Genomic DNA, 12,026 nt, shown 5'->3' with positions numbered 1-12,026 from the left:
TACGCAATATGCAATCATTATATATAATTGATCGCAGAGCGTAGCAGGTTCGATTGTTCACAAATTTCCGGCGAATCACGGTGAGTAGCCGGTACTCTTCCGACTCCTTGGCGCGTGAATATCAAGCAGCGACGAAGGAACGCGACACCGTCCTCGTCTTCGTCTTCGTGGTCGCCGTCGCCGTCGTCGCCGCCGCCGCCACCGCCACCGCTGCCGCCGTCGTCGCCGCTGCTGCAAATGACATTGTTTATCCGCCGCGGGAGCAAGAAGAGTCGCCTGAAATGTAAGTATATACCGAGAGGAGTCGTCGTCGGTCGTTTGGCTTGACTCGGTCAAGCACCCTGGTGTGTACCCCGGCAGCCTCCGACGCTCTCGTTGGCCATGCATGCGCGCCAGAACTACCCCCGCTCGTGTCCGACGCCACGACCACCGTGGTCGGTCGCGCGTCGCGGGGCGTCGCGCGCACGTCGCACGTACGAAAAGGCGACGACGGTACCATCGTCTTCGTCGTCGCCCTCGCCGCCGCCGTCGTCGTCGCCGGTTTCGTAAGTACGTGTGCACATCGGCGGCGACGGAGGAGGGGCGCGCCACGTATCCGCCGAATGGCGTCAGGAACCGCGTCGCCACGTTACTGGCGCGCCGCCGCTCCGCTCGCCGTGTCGCCGCGGATTCGCGCCGCGGCGGGCCGCGTCGCGCCACTCTTCGCGCCGGCCGCCCTTAGGCGAGTAGACGACGACCGCCGCGCGACAGGCCGGGCCGCAGGCCAGGGGTGGCGAGCAGAGAGATGCGTATTATAGCGATGGCTCCAGTCATCCGCGTATCGCACGGCGCGCACTGGCGCGTACCTGCTACATATTGCGCGACGGCCGGCCGGCATCGCGACCAGTCGACGCTCGACGATCGGAGAGTCGAGGTCGGGTGTTGGCGTGCTGCCGATCGCGTGAGACTCCATCATCGTCTTCCTATGTACCGTCTGTCTGGGCCCGTATGATATATACGTAGGGTGTTTCTACATGTCCGTCGGGACCAAGACGCGTTAATCCGAAAAACAAGGTTCATTCTGTCACTTACACAGCGATTTATAGATCATTACAAGTCTCTGGAATTCGAAACCTTGCAACGGAAATCTTACCTCTCTTTCTTTTTTTTATTCAGATTTATTTTTAGACAGATATAAAGTTTTGCATTTTAGTATCGGATCGCGGAGATTATGACAATTCATGAATCTCATTAGAAAATATGAGCAATCGGATATGCAGAATAAATTAATTTATGGAGACTCTGTTACACGAAAAAAAAAGATTTATTTCTTATTAACTGTACTGATAATAAATTATGCTAAGAGCTTTTTTCTGTGCAACTCGTAATGCTTTTGCGTGATTTTCGATTCAACGTGGGAAACATATATCGACATAAATGTGTTTCAGATACGTGTACCTCGTTAAAGCGACGGGATAGAGAACACGCGTAAAATTCAGCGGCGTGTTTTACGCGGGATCTTCCGGCCGGCGAGATCCCGTAATCGGCGACGGTTTCGTACGCCGGCGTAGCACGTGCGCAGTATCTCAGCCAATAGCGGGAAAGTCTGTAACAGGTAAGAGTATAAGAGACAATATATGTGAGAGTTCAGCGGTATTACGTGAAAGTATCAAGAGTGCAAACCGGAGAACCAATTTTCTGGAGCAAAGATTCGTCGTATCGTCGACGGTCGAAAGAGAGCAACGATACATATAAAATAAAATTTGTTTATTTCTCTATCCTCCGATCGAAGAACGCGCGTACGTGCGATATATTTGAAAAAAAAAAAAAGGTACCGATACGAGTAAACGTAGAGGATTGCAGGACACTCGTTGACCAAAGAAGACTGACTGTTAAAATGAGGAATTTATAGCTTGCACTAGAGAAATAAATATTTGCCGCATTTGGGAGGCGATAATTATGCCGGGAACACCGCGTCTCTCTCTTCCTTCACTTACGTAAGAGCCGCCGAATAAATTAGCGTTGCCTCAACAATGTCGGATTTCAAATCCGTTTGGTATCGTGCGCGATTGCGTCAGACGCGATTGCGGAATGCGTCTCGAAGGCAAGAGCGATGTAATCGTTACCTGCATACTTTCCGTTAATTGGCAAGCCATGAGTGGCAGATGTAAATATAGCAATGCCGCAACGCGATTTGTAAATATCGCCGCCTCGGAAGAATCAATTTTCTCCCTATTATCTGCGCTATACGATGACTGCTGCATTTAGACTTGTGCAAATTTAAACGCGCGGCGTCGCGACGTAGCGGCACTCGCGAGCGATCTGCCGCGAGGCGCGCAACACGGTTTTCATCTCGACCGGCGTTTCATCTCGAGCGTTGCGCCCGGAACAACGAAACTTTTTTTCCAGATTCCAACGCTCGAACGGCTCTCGCGGGTCTCGTTCTTTCTCATTTCCGAAAATTGGTTCTTCATTGTCGTGTTTGTAAATCATTTTAATTATTTCTCTCGGTATATATGTATATTTTTTTGTCTCCGTTTACATATCATCGGCGCGATGCGCTTAGCGACGCGCTGTGCCGTCGTCGGCATAAAAATCGCCGATCAAGGCAACGGCTGGAAGATTAGATTCGTCGCGGTATAATTTCGTATGCGCGCGCGCGCCTCAACGTGTGGTGCACAGCAAGAGGTGCCTTCTCCCTCTACCTTCCTCTATCTCTCTTCCTCCATCCCGTGGCATCTTTTCGGCGGTCCCGGTGCACGACGAAAGGTAGCGTCGTTCTCGCGCCCGGCGGGTTCCACGCGATACGCTTCGGCGACGGCGACGGCGACGATGGCGGGCGAGACGAGTCCGGGTTCACGTTCGTGTGCGAGTTAATAGCGGACGAAAGAGGTACGGATGCTGACGCGGCGCTGGGTAGAGCACCGACGAAGGAGAGTAGAGCGGAAAGGGGGTGGGGGGAGAGAGACGTGGGGCGCGGTAGCGGGGAACGGAGGAGAGCAGCCGGGACGGACAGGCGCCTACGGCGCGGATCCGAGTGGCGCCAGCGCTAACGTAAGCGTCAGCGTTAGCGCCGGTCGCACGCGCGTCCGGACCGGCCGATATCATCCAGGAAGTTACAGGCCGCACCTGTCCCGTCATACCTCTCTCCTCCTTTACTCGCGCCCCCGTCGCTCGTCGCCTCTGCTCCGGCCGTCGCTTTTGCTGGCAGGGCCGTCGGCTACGCTCTCGCCGCCCGCCGACGCCCGGACCCCGACCCGCGGCCGCCGACAACGTCGACGCAGGTGTTCCGTCAGACGGCCGGCGGTTTTCGCGTCGCGCCAAAGCGGAGGCTTCCGGTGGGGCAGCCTCGCGTCCGGCACGAAAAAAAAAGAGGAGGGACGAGGTGCACGATCGAGCACCGTGTATCCGTCCGGTTATGGAGAGGTTGTTGCGTGCTCGCGCGGCGACGTCGATGAAAGACCCGAATTCCGATTGCTATTATAAGAACGAGGCATTTTATATTGTCGCTCGTTATAATTATGACACACGTCGAAAGTTTCGTAATGTTTTTGAAATAGCTCTGTAAAAAAGTTATTGTACATGTATATATATTTTCATCTCTCACATTTCTGCCTTTCTTCTTATCCCGGCGTGAGTCGGAGGATTAACTCGAGTTACATTTTATCGTCACGCGACTTAAACGGCACGTACTTGTTTCCTCGTGGCAACCACCGGCAGAAATATCTCCGGCGACGCACGGAGGCGAGCCGGTATCAGTGGGTTTCCACGCCCGTGTATGTACGTACACGCCTGTGTCCCTCGTTTTTATGGAACAATCGTTAATCGTATGCGCGACCAGTTGATCGAATATATTTAAATCCATGAGGAGTTAAGTAGGAACACGGCGCCAGCGATGCAGACGATTACGCACCCGAGTCGGCGAGTCCGTCGAGCGTGCAATGCGTCGTCGCGTCGCGTCGCGTCGCGTCGCGCGTCGCCCGCGGAGGTGCCGGCCGACCGGGTTTTTCCATTTGCAAACGGACGTCGTTAATGCCAGCCGAATTTCCATAACCGGCAAAAAGAGAAAAAGAGAGAGAGAGAGAGAGAAAGGGAGGGGAGAGGAGAGACCATGTGCTGTCTGACTGACAGGTGCACAAAACGCTGTTAGCGGCGAGCGTGAACAATGGGGCGCCGTCTCGGCCGAGCGCTTTTTGTCCTTTGTAAATCTGCCGTCAATTACAATGGGCATTCATTCCCCTTTTTTGTTTCTCACTTGCAAATGCGATGCAAACGAGTCTATATCTACACTCTATACTATTGATAAGGCTGATTACCGCTCGTGGACAAAAGTTGCTGAGTTGTGATTTTAATCGTTCAGCCACACGCGCGTGTTTCTTTTGCACGGAATAATATATTTTTATAAGAACCGTTTAACTTCTCGCGCCCCGTGTCTAAACGTTTATCGCCGGCAGCCGTAAAATAATAATGCTATTATAGCCTGCAAAAGGCCCCCATCCAAGTTTTCCGTGACGTTATACGTCCGACCGGCTTTTCTCGCGATTCTACGCAGATACGCGCGCACGAGCGGGCGCACGATGATAAACAGCCAGGAGCCTCCGAATGATTGGTCATCCCCGACGTGCGTTCCAACACGTCGCCTCTCGGCCCATCGGGGAGGTTACTGAAAAAGATTCCGCGCCGGCCCCTAAGAATAGCCCGAAACGTCTTCGCGCTTCGCGGAAGATGAATTATAGCGGAATCGTGAGCAGGTCTTCTCGGTCTCTCGCCGTGTCGCCGCTTCGAAGAACGACGACGATCGCTCTCCCGCGGAATTTGGAGCGTTGACATCGGCGCCTCCGCGGTGTAGAGTTAAACACTCGGCGTGCGCCGGGGTACCGGGCCAAAAAAATTCGCCGCATTCGGTCAAGTAAAATTAACGTAAAACGTCGCGCCATCCTGACCGCAAAGAAGCACGGGAGATATTACGGAGGTCGCGTCACTCGCGTTTCTTTCGATTAAAATAGGCTCTGAAAACACCAGCTATACTGCTGCAATATTTTACACGGTTCCACGTAGCTCTCCACATACATACACACATCTATTATAAGTTACAATTGCAAAGAAATTAAAGTAAAATTTGAAATTTCTACTTCTCGCCTTTGTACTCGGCTTTTCGTACTCTCGTAATCGCTAAGGCGCAAAAATATACGGCGACTAAAAATGTTTTCCATGCGAAGAGAGAGGCCGCTCCCTCGTTTGTGCGCGGCGTGACAACGTCAGCGCGTCGTCAATCATACTCCTCCGTCTCGGCGCGAGCTGCAGCGCGACGCGGCACCGAGTATTCTCGGAAAGTCTCTAGGGGAATTCACTTGCGGTGCGTTTTTCTCGCTTTTCGCGTGATCTTTCTATTAAAATTCAAATTAGCTGTTCATTACGGCAGCCCGAGATGGGGGGAGCTTCGCGGCTACTCGTCTTTCGCAAATGTTTATCCCATCTCTCGCGCATCGTTATTTCTTCAAGTTTGCGAGACGCAATTAATGCGTATCGCGATTAACCGACGCGATACGCAGAATTTCAAGTACTTTAGTTGCGCGCGCTCAGAACGGATAACGAGCGCGCGCGCGCGTTAATCCCGCGAGCGAAGTGGAAAAGCACGTCGTTTACGAGCGATAATTGGCGGAAGGCAGTTTACCGGGCCGCGTTCATTAATAATCCTCTTCGACGCACGGCCGTGTAACGACGAGCATCGCGAACATCGCGAGCGAGAAACGTTCGTCGAAATGTAAGGGAGAGAGGACGGTCCTTGTCTCATTCTATTTACGCGAGCCGGACATTCCTATCGTGCTGCATTGTTTTAACGGGCGCCGGTGCTTATACGCGCCGACGACCGTCTCCACGCGAGATTCGTGCTCGCCGACGTACATTTTAAGAACACGTTCCATACGCGTGACTTTACGATATAGTAATGGTCCATCAGTAAGTGTATTTAACAATTAATTTGAAAAGTTACAATCGAAAACTGCGACAATCGTACGTCATTTAATGACAAGCGTATTTTTTTATTAATTTAAAAAATTATAATTGAGAAATACAATCATACATCATTCAATGATAGAATAGCCGCAAAATTTTAATATTCGTCAATACGTCGCAATATAATGTCTCGAGCGTATAATACTACGATAATACGATTTAGGAATTTTACTCCATTTATTTCGAAAGTTAATTCTCTCCTTTAAATAGTGGGATATTTTGACGACGAGACATATTACATCAACGTTTCGTCTGACGCATAGCACAACGGTCGTCCATCCGGCGGTGCCATCGGTGCGATATGTCAAGAATGGCGCCATGCCCCGTGGAGCGGTGCGGCGAGCATGCAAGTAATTTTCGCGTTTGGAAATAGAACGAAATAAAAGTACGATCGCGCGTCGCGCGCGCGATCCTAGGTTGCCATCGCGCCCCACGTACGCCGCCGCGGCAGGCCTAAAATCTTACGACTCGCAGTTACGCACGATCACGCCGTCGGGTAATATATAATTATAACGGCAATAAAGGTCCTCTGTTAAAATTGATTTATGTATATTAATTGAAAAAATATTAAACAACACGTGCTTTCGGAAAGTCATATACACACTTCACCTCTCGCTCGCGCGACGTTACCATTAATTTAAAACTTACGTTACAAAAATATTGGTGCGCAAGATGATCTTTCAAAATTACGACATCTGCTCCATTCCAAGAAGGCCTCCATTTGTTTTTCTTACTTATTCCCGCAAAATCTATTTGCCAGAGTAAACACAGAATTGCTGAAGAGGCGCCTTGTATTCTCGAGTCGGAATAATTCGTGCGTCTCGTTATGGATATATGGACATTCATCGTATCCTTCTCTCTCTCTCTCTCTTCTCGTTCTCTGTTTCTTTCTTAGCGTTCAAGCTAAAGCAATTCTTTTTGTTCCCAACGTCCGTATACCTTGAGCTAGGGCCGCCTTGATCGACATTTAATTGGGCCGAGACATCCAGGCACCGAGAAACGCAGACGGCCCTGAAGAGTTTACTAAAAGAGCTTTACCAGCCGGAAGGGGAGGGAGAGCGAGGGGAATTCTCTCTCCGGGCGAGGAACGAGAGCGCAAGAGATGTGGAGCGAAGGAAGAGGCGGAAAGAGAAGAAAGACAGAGAAAGAGAGACGGAGAGAGACTGCGTTCGTGTGGAGGCCAGGCGTCTGATTACTAGCCAACGCAGGACGCCAGACATACATAACTAAATAACTTCCTAAATTCTATATCATTTTGGAGCGGACTGCGACGGGTGAAATAACGCGTCTAGACCCACGTCGCGACTCGTTGCGAAAGAGTGAAAGAGAGAAAGAGAGGGTTAGTAGCGACAGGTCCACGTCGGAGTCTGGCGAATGTGATTTCTGTCACTGCTCGCCGCGATTCGTTTCGTCGTACTCGATTAAAGCTAAATGGAAAATATATATGTATATATTTAAAATATATACATATGTACTCTTTATTTTCTAACTTATCAGTCCCATATAAATAAAATTATTATTATTATTATTTTGTCTATCTGAAATAGTCTATTTGACAAACTATATAATATCTCATATCTATCTTTTGTCACATTTATTTTATCACAACGTCCTATACGGAAACTAAATTAAATTAAATTGCAGTTAAAAATTTTCTATGATCTTTCGCGAAATCTCATGCAAAGTGGAAATTATATTGTGTCGCGAATATAATCTATCAAGTCGGAACCGCCCTAAGTCGATGCGTTTATTTCAATTTTCATCATGTAAATCGCGACTTCCGACGAATCACGGACCTGCCGTCCGTCTGACAGGAGCACTTTATGTTCGCTCGGGAATTCCAATTTTAATACAGGTACAAGACGGTCACCGTCTCATTTCTCTAAACGTCGCTACCGGGCGACGCGACGGCGGCCACCGAAATATGAACGTCGGAATATCGGAAGAGACGTATAATGACACTTCGAGAGAAGAGGGACCGCCGACGTGTCACGCTACGTTACGACGGGGGCGTTTCGATTATCAGAAAGACGAAATTACAGGCTCCCGTATAACTATTAAAGCCCCGTCGCCGGGGCGAAGCTGTGTGCCGGCCTATTACAAAATTACGTTCGCGGGATCGTGCGAAACGAGTTTCTAAAATTAGAGAATTTATGAGCGACGATCCTTTCGGTTCCGCGCGAATCGCCGAGTGGTATGCCATTCGCGATCCTTTTTCAGCCATTTCAACCGACTCCGTTCGGCCTCGTTCTCGCATTCGGCCGCGCGGACGCACGGCAGTCCCAATTAGACATCCCGTCACGACATCTCGTCATTCGCGTAACGTACATAAATTGCAAGATTTACACATGTACGCGCTATTAAGCGGCCGATTAGGCAAAGACACATTATGCCGAGATAATGAAAGCGGGTACGTGCGATCTTCTCGCCTGTCGCGATCCGCAGTCGAAAGTTTTTCCAAGCTTGGATCGATATATGTAGCGTTTTCGGACGGACCGGGTTTTGATCGCTCCGAGGGCGATTAATGACGTCGCATGCTCTCCTCGTCCAATTAAAAATCTAAAATAGAGCATGTAACGTCATTAATCGCCCTCGGAGCGATCAAAATCCGGTCCGTCCGAAAACGCTAATTATAATCGTCACCTTAAGTCTTGGACAGGTTTCGCTTGATAGTAAAAAGTAGAATTATTTAAATACAAATCTATAGGTAATAAAACAAAATACATAATAAATTTGTGTTGCAGATTAGCCATTTGTATTAATGAGCGCGGTCGTCAGCGTGATCTACGAAATCTGGTAAGTACGTGACGATCTTTAAGAGAAAAGTAGCTGTTATTTCTTCTTTACTGACTTCGGAAGACACGGAAGAAACTTTCGAAAGCGCGTAAGCGAACGTCTTCGTCTCCGCGATTACTTCTCATGCGTTCCGAGAGCGTAATTTGCGTCATGGCGATCTGAAAAACACGACGCGCGTTCTCCAAAAATTCGTAGCCGGCGCGTCGCGACGCGTCGCGCCGCGGCGTCTTCCCGTCGTTTCCTTTGTCATTCGATACAGCGATGTTCCTTTGTGTTCGTCGACGAGGAGCGGGGCAGCGGTCGCGGGCATCTCCTTCGCGGGCAAGATATCGTGACTGAAATTCGTCCTGGAATGTTGACCCCGGAGGTGGAGCGCAGCGCGGCGACTGGCGCTGAGGAGACGCCGACGCTACGGCGGAGACGCCGGCGTCAGTCTGCTCGCGCCGCCGGCGACCGACGGCCCGACGTCTCTGTATCGCTTCCTCCCATTCCCCCCGCTCCGTCCATGATCGCCTAAATCCACTTCCCTCTCGTTTTCTTACGCAGAGAATAGATTCGGCTGTTTTCATTTAAATGTATTTTCAAAAACGTAAACGCGACGTAATTCCTGAGAACAGCCATTTACGTTTCGTTTATGCAAAATGCTATACGTAAATAAATGAAAGGCGATAAAATTATTTAGCATATTCGAGCTCCATTTTTCGGACTCAAATCCAGACGTGGCTCGCGCGAGGTGATTCATACATTTGCATAACGTCGTAAAAGTTCCGATTCGAATTCGAGCGGAGAAGAGAGAACTTCACCGAGATTCGCGCGCGCGGCCTACGTATTCTTGATTTCGCGCGGGGCGCCGCGCCGCGCGCCGAAGCGAGAGCGAGCGAGCGAGGCGAGACGCCGGAGTCTCCCCAACGCCAGCGCCACCACTACACTCGGCGACCGTAGCGCTACCGCGCCGACGCCGACGACGCCATGTTTGATGGTCTCTCTTTCGCTCTTGTGCGTTTAGTATGCTACGGTCGGTGTATCGGCGCGCCGTCGGGACGAACCGGGACGAACCCGACGAAACGTTGAGACGCGAAGGAGGGGTGGGATCAGCCGAGCAGCGGAGTGGGACGAACGAACGGAAGGGAAGGGGGGGGATGCCGACGACGGCGGGCGGCCGGTGCGCGCGCTCATGACGGTGGACCTCGTGCATGCACGCCAGTCGCGTTGCCGAGTTTGAGCGCAGCTGAGTCGGAGTACTCGGAGTTACGGAGTTAGTTGCGTGCGCGCCGCGGTCGGTCTCGTGTGCAGAACAGTTTTTCGTCCACCCCGAATGCGAGCGTTGAATATTTCGTCGCGCGAGCGATAGAAGAGAGCAGAAGGAAGGACGGAGACACGCGCGTGGAAAGGAGCTCCGTGAAGAAGAAGCGGCGAGCTCGTCGTCGTTCGTAAGAGTGCTGCGGGAGGCACACCGAACATCGCTCAGGTCATTGGAGAAGCGCCGTTCTCTCTGTGGCGCCGTACACGTACGATCTCTCCCGCCCTCGCGAGTCGTAGTACGTCCAGATCCCCGTTTTCATCGTGTTGTGTGCGCCGGTCTCTCCCACCTCGCCCTCCTCTTCGGTGCGCCGATCTCTCTCTCTTCCCCGTCGTTCGCACGATCGCGCTAGCTCTCTCGCACCTCGTAGCCGCGCGCGCGCGAGAGTACCGCCCCTGCGAGTGTTGCTCGCGCTCTGTCCCGCGGGGGCCAGCGATTTCAAGAATGTGACAGTGCGCGTCCTCGCGGTCGGTCGGTTGGACGGACGGTTTTCTCTGCTCGGGAAGCCGAAGGTAGTGGCAGGCGACGGAGGAGCGGCGGCGATGGGTGTCGGGAGCCGTCGTCGCGACGTCGTGTCACGGTGAAAGAAGTACGGCAGCGCGTGGAAAAACGTGAGCGCGAAGAGATAGAAGAAGAAGCAGAAGAAGAAGGGAGAGAAGGACGGACGATGCGAGCGGAAAATGTCACTCGGTGATACGCGTGCACGGATGACGGGGAGTGATCGACGGAGCGACGGTCGCGAGTCTGAGGTTGTTAGAGTATCGTCGCGGCGGCGGTGGTGGTGGTGGTGGCAGCGGTCGTCGTCGTCGTCGTCGTTGTCGTCGACGTCGTCATCGTCATCGTCGCTACGCGGTGCCGCCGGTGTGGTGGTGCCGGCATTGGCGACGGCACAAGCGCCGGATCGCCGGGAACGGGTGCGACGTTATCGCGTTTCTCTGCCGCGAGCATCAACGAAATCGGACTCCTCCCGTCGCACGACGGTGGCAACGTCGTCGTCGTCGTCACGCTCATTGTCGCCGCGTCAACAGCTGGCGAGAATCGCGGCGGGCTCCTGCTAAAGGGGATCTTCGCGACGCGACGTCGCCGGTGGTATATACGCCGCGCGCACCGTCTCGTAAAGTGCGTACGTATATCGCACACCTACACGCGCGTACGCACGCTGTCGTCGGTGTGTGTGTGTGTGTGTGTGCCGGGTCGCGAGGTTAAGGCACCGCGTCGCCCTCGATACGCGACGGCCGAGGAAAGTAAAGGCCGGGTGTCGTGCGTGCGCCGACCGATTCGTTTCGTGCTCACCCTCTCTCGCCTCTCCCCCCTTCCCTCACCATTGCCTTCCCCCCTCCCTCTCGCCTGGTCTCTTCTTTCTCCTCTCTCTCTCTCTCTCTCTCTCTGTCTCCTGTACGTGTATGTGACGAATAAGAAGCGCGACAGTCTATCAGTAACAACGCGCGCGTCCGTCGGTGGTAACCTCACCGGTCTCGAGGTGTGTGTGTGTGCGCGCGCGCCTGTGTGTATGCGTGCGTCCGAATCGTCTGCCTCGTGGTGCGTCTTATACGTCGTCGGACGACCGCGAGTTGCCTGTCCGCGATGCCGACAGTGGCTCGCGCATACGGTCGTCGTGCAGATTGCCCGCGAGGATACCACGGGGTGTCCGTCGACGAGAAGAGCGAGGACACGTGAGGATAGAAGAGATTTTGGAGGACCGTTTTGGAGAACGCGTTTTATATACCTACATATAGAGCTGCGATAAAAACCGAGATTCTCGGCTGCCGAGAGAAGAGGACGAGAGGTAAATGAGAGTTCAAGGTCAGCCGGTAGTGCTGTTGGACCTGAGCTCGTTTACGCGGCAAAAGGAACTTATCCGGAGGAGAAGGTGGACCGTTCCTCGCCATCGCCGTGCTCGTTCGAAGTCGGAAATATCACCGGCAGAGAAACGTAC

At 52.4% G+C, this 12,026-nt stretch overlaps 1 long non-coding RNA gene across 1 annotated transcript; it reads left to right on the top strand.

Annotated features, from left to right (window-relative positions):
* Positions 1-962: 962 nt before the first annotated feature.
* LOC105449559 lies at positions 963-8,790 on the top strand. Its single transcript, XR_974349.1, has 3 exons — positions 963-1,053; positions 1,428-1,594; positions 8,739-8,790. It is a non-coding gene; the product is annotated as an uncharacterized LOC105449559 (long non-coding RNA).
* The last annotated feature ends 3,236 nt before the right edge of the window (positions 8,791-12,026 follow it).

The sequence above is a fragment of the Wasmannia auropunctata genome, unplaced genomic scaffold, assembly GCF_000956235.1.
Source record: "Wasmannia auropunctata unplaced genomic scaffold, wasmannia.A_1.0 LD336111.1, whole genome shotgun sequence".
NCBI classification, from domain to species: Eukaryota; Metazoa; Arthropoda; class Insecta; order Hymenoptera; family Formicidae; genus Wasmannia; species Wasmannia auropunctata.
The sequence above is the reverse complement of the archived record's forward strand: the minus strand, read 5'-3'. Positions and strand labels throughout refer to the sequence as shown.